This window comes from Lipotes vexillifer, unplaced genomic scaffold (genome assembly GCF_000442215.2).
Source record: "Lipotes vexillifer unplaced genomic scaffold, Lipotes_vexillifer_v1.1 scaffold1201, whole genome shotgun sequence".
NCBI classification, from domain to species: domain Eukaryota; kingdom Metazoa; phylum Chordata; class Mammalia; order Artiodactyla; family Lipotidae; genus Lipotes; species Lipotes vexillifer.
Genome location: NW_006783542.1, coordinates 705,891 through 711,288, shown reverse-complemented (window position 1 = coordinate 711,288; position 5,398 = coordinate 705,891).

Here is a 5,398-nt window from a genome sequence, read left to right as displayed (position 1 = left end):
TGGCTGCATTGGGTCTTCTTTGCTGCGCGCGGGCTTTTTCTCTAGTTGCGGCGAGCGAGGGCTACTCTTCGTTGCCGAGAGCGAGCTTCTCATTGCGGTGGCTTCTCTTGTTGCAGAGCAAGGGCTCTAGGAGTGTGGGCTTCGGTATTTGTGGCTCGCAGGCTCTAGAGCGCAGGCTCAGTAGTGGCGCAGGGGCTTATTTGCTTCGCGGCATGTGGGATCTTCCCGGACCAGGGCTCGAACCTGTGTCCCCTGCCTCAACCACTACGCCACCAGGGAAGCCCTTAATTTTAATTTTTTTGGTACACGCACACAGACACACACACACACACACACAAACAAGGTTTTAGCAGCATGCTGCAACTTGCTTTTCTCATTTAATATTTTATATTTCATGAATTCCTTCCTGTTTATTAAGTTTTTTAATGTAATAAACACACCTAAATTTTATTACTTAAAAAAAATTTATTGGAATATAGTTGACTTACAATGTTGTGTTAGTTTCAGGTGTACAGCAAAGTGATTGTTATACATATCTACTCGTTTTTAGATTCCTTTCCCATGTAGGCCACTACAGAGTATTGAGTAGAGTTCCCTGTGCTGTACAGCAGGTCCTTATTCGTTATCAATTTCATATATAGTCGTGTGTATATGTCAGTCCCAATCTCCCAATTTATCCCTCCCCTCCCTTATCCCTTGGTAACCATAAGTTTGTTTTCTACATCGATGACTCTACTTCTGTTTTTTGTGCCCTTTTTTAGACATAAGCGATGTAGGCGATGTCATGTGATATTTGTCCTTCCGTGTCTGGCATTAAAGCATTTTTTAAAATACGACTTCAGTGCCTTCATACGAGGTACACGAGCAGGTCTTTCTTCGGCGCTTTAGGCCCCGCAGGCTCAGTATCACCTGGAATATTAATTTTCACTGGTGATGTAACAGGGGTAGGTGAGCTGGCGGAGGACGAAGTGTCAGCAGAACCCAAACAAAAAGCTGAGTGTATTTTAATGCATCATTTAATAAAGCATTTCTCACACTGATGAGCTTCTTTCCCCCCGATGCAGGAGAATAAAAATCCTACTTAATTTAGATTTTTCCTGAGGTTTGAGGATGGAAGGGTCGTTTGAGAAGCACCTGGACGGGAAGAAAGCAAGACCCCAATAATGTTCCTTTAACTGCCACTGTCAATCTGCAGAATCTCCCAGCTTCGGTGCCTTGTAGCCTGGTGACAACAAGATATGAAAACTCAGATGGGGAGCTGGCTCCGAGGTGTTTCCTTCACCACTCCTGCTGAGACGACCGCGTGCTACATACATTCCTTTTACAAGTACGAATCAGAACAGGGCAGGTCGTAATTGAAAGAAAATAAGCCTGCAATAATTCGTGACACGTGAACACCCAAAAGTCCGGAGGGACCACAAGGCAGACAGAGGTCAGCATTCTGGGTCGCGGAGGCCACATGCTCTGGGGGCGCCACCCTGACCTGCCGGGAGGCTCCTTTTGTGGGGGGGTGGCTTTTGTGGGGTCCCTTCCTGGCACTCAGTTGATTCTGTCCCAGGCTCCTAGCGGGCGGGGGCTGTGTCTGTGTGATCACTGGGCACAGTCCCTGGACAAAACCACTTACGCTGTCACTAATGAAGGTTTTAATCTAATTTATTTCCTGACGAGGCAACGCGCTCACCTGGTTCGACATCCGAAAGGTGCCCAATAACATCCGATTAAACAGCCTTCTTCCCATCCTGTACCGCAGCCACCCAGGCTCGCAGTTTCTTATGGGTCCTTCAGTAGACATTTTATGCATTTATAAGCATATGCATATATTTTAAAATTTTTCTCTCTTTTAATCAAGTAGCGCATTCTATAGACACTCTTCTTTGTTCATGTAACATTATCTCGGAAATCATCTTTAAGTCAGCTCACAAAGAGCTTCCTGGTTGCATTTTATGGCTGCATGGAATCCCCTTGTTTGAGCCATAACTTAGTTAACAAATCCCTCATTAACTGACATTTGGGCTGTTTTGATGTTTTGCTACCACAAACGAAGCGTCAGTGAATAATAGTGGAATATGTCACTTTGTACGTCTGATGGAATCATACGTGCTTTTGAATCTCACTAAATCGATTAGAAAACTTGAAAGGAATGAGCTGGATGCAGGCAAACGTAGTTTTCGCGACGACGGGAGCAGGAAGCCAGCGGGTTAGACCTCCTTCTACCGCAAACACAAGGGGCCTGTCCAGGTGAGTGTCTGGTAGGTAGCTGCTGCCTGGGAGGGAGGCTGAACTAAGTGCTGTCTGCTCTCTCCCTGAGCACCTTCAGCAGGTCGAGAGCGGCTGGCTGTAAGTACCTGCATCTCCAAGACTTCCTCTTCCATGCTTCCCCTCACCCAGTCCCATTTTCTTGTATTTTTACTTTATTTATTATTTATTTATTTATTTTGGGGCGCTGTGCCCCACGGCTTGCGGCATCTTAGTTCCCCGGCCAGGGACTGAACCCAGGCCACTGCACTGAAAGCGCTGAGTCCTAACCGCTGGACTGCCAGGGAAGTCCATCTTGTATTTTTATTTTATTTTATTTATTTTTGTTTGTTTGTTTTGCGGTACGCGGGCCTCTCACCGTTGTGGCCTCTCCCGTTGCGGAGCACAGGCTCCGGACGCGCAGGCTCAGCGGCGACGGCTCACGGGCCCAGCCGCTCCGCGGCATGTGGGATCCTCCAGGACCGGGGCACGAACCCGCGTGCCCTGTATCAGCAGGCGGACTCTCAACCACTGCGCCACCAGCGAAGCCCTATATTGTTTCTTTTGTGAAGAAATTGTTTACACGTTTTGCTCATTTTTCTGTTAAGGCATTAGTGGGTTTTTATTTGTTTCATTTTGGTTTGTTTTTATTCCAGTTTGTTTAGTAGATTTATGAGTATATTAAACTTCTGTCATAGGTATTGCAAATAGTTTTCAATTTCTGGTTTGCCTTTTAACTTTGCTTATTATATATTTGAAATACAGTCACTTAAAATTTTATGAGGTCAAAGTTGATCAGTATTTTATTCTATTTTTTCCTTTCCATAAATTTTATGTCTAGAAAATCTTATCCTATCCTCAGAGTATATAGTCACCATTATATTTTTCTAGCTCTTGTTAATGCTTTCACTTTAAATTCTTCAATGAATTTGGGGTTTATTTTGCTGTATGAGAAGAGGTAAGAAGGCTTTTTCCCCAAATAGTTGACCATTTAAAAAAATATTATTTGTCACACACTCCATCTCCTCCCCATTGATCTGTGATTTAAAAAATAAATATAACAGGGCTTCCCTGGTGGCGCAGTGGTTAAGAATCCGCCTGCCAATGCAGGGACACAGGTTCGATCGCTGCTCCGGGAAGATCCCACATGCCGTGGAGCAACTAAGCCCGTGCGCCACAACTACTGAGCCTGCGCTCTAGAGCCCACGAGCCACAACTACTGAGCCCACGTGCCACAGCTACTGAAGCCCACGCGCCTAGAGCCCGGGCTCCACAACAAGAGAAGCCATTGCAATGAGGAGCCCGCGCACCACAACAAAGACCCAACGCAGCCAAAAATAAAATAAATTTTAAAAAATAAATATAATACACTAATATCTTAAATATTTGAGGGCCCATTTTATAACCATTTTTTCCTGTTCCAGGGATCTATGTATTTATTCTCATGTCATCACCACAGTGTTTTAATTAATGTGTCTTTAAATTGATTTTAATTAGGCAACTCCTCCTTCACTTTTCTTCTCTGCCAAAATTTCCTAACTATTCTCAACTGTCTATTTTCTCAGGTAAATGTTAAAGTAATTCTGTCAAATGTTAAAGAATGTTATTGTATTTGAATTTCATACTCCTCTGCCTTAATGGAAATACAGTCTTTCTCCATGAAATTTCTCTTCTCGGGTGCATTTCTTTTTTTTTTTTTTCACTTTTTGTAATTTTATTCTTAAGGACCTGGTGAAAGCCTTTCGGGACTTATTTTTTAACCCTGACAACACTGATTCTATGCGGACTCTCCTGAAGTTCTCAGTCCTCATCCATTCGCAGATAATGTTCTCTCTCAGCAGTAATGCCATTTCTCTTCTTTCATTTCTACTGATAATGAATACTTGAAAATTTCCGACTTCCAAAACAAAGTTTCCAAGGGCTGTTGGGCAACAGATTATAGTGCTGAGGTTTGGAGGTCTGTTCACGGTGGTGTGAATCAATCTCTTGTGAAAATTTCCCTCAAAAGCACACGCAGAAAGGACCTATTCGGCCAGCTCCATGGCTGGCTCGGGAGATGGAAAACAGAAGCCTGCAGTGAATCCAAGAGCGGCCAACAGGTTCTGTCCACATGTGACAGGTGGATGGTTGAATGGTGAGGACGCTAAACAGAGTTTAATGAGGAAGCCTCAGAAGGTTTCTGAGGTCAGAGAGCGGCCACATGCTTTGGGATGCCACGGTGTGGTCAGCTGGTGAGTGTGGGCGATGGGATGCCTAACACTCTCCGCTCACTGATGTATTCCTGTTGTTATTCTTGTTTTGGTCCGATTCCTTATTTAAGAATGATCCCCAGGTATATGATTTTGAAAACAGAGAAATTCCAATGGTATAATTTTCTTTTTTCTTTTTTTAAAATATTTTTCCTTATTAGTCATCCATTTTATACACATCAGTGTATCCATGTCAATCCCAATCTCCCAATTCATCCCACCACCACCACCACCCCGCCACTTTCCCCACTTGGTTCGGGTGCATTTCTAATTCGAATCCAACACAGCGAAAGTCGCTGGCAGATGACACAGGAACACTAGAGGCAAATAACAGCTCTCTCGGTGACTCATATCGAACAGAACCTATTTCCTTGTCAGAACCATTAGAAAGGGAAAAACATATCAGTGGATGCCTTGAAACCTACCAGGGAGGTAAGTAGGCAAATGCAAAAGGAGAAGCTCCACGTACATGTATGTTACAGAGTGGACGCGGCTTTGATGTAAATACAGTGCCCCGCCCCGTGTGTGCCTGCGTTTCCAAGGTAACCAGCGGGGCTCCCCACCTCAGGGTTGGGGGGCTCTGTCGGTGTGAACACAGCCACCCACCTTGTGCTTTGTCTCCTCCCGCATCCTGTGGGTGGTTGTGTGATCAAAGAAGTGATTTCCTCTGCCGAGTCACGGTCAGAGCCCGGATCTTAAAAATGACGGATGGTGCTTGAGTTCATGAAACATGCTATATTAACTCTCCCGTGAGGGTGTGAATTAATTATAAACGTAGAGCTAGAGTGCTTTATTCAGGCGTGAGAGCTTTAAGTTAAAATGACTGCAAGGTAGGATGTCTTTCTTGTACCAAAAAAAAAGCAGTGTTTGTAACTTCAAAAGCACTGCCTTGGAGTCTTACGGGTCTGGGAGGA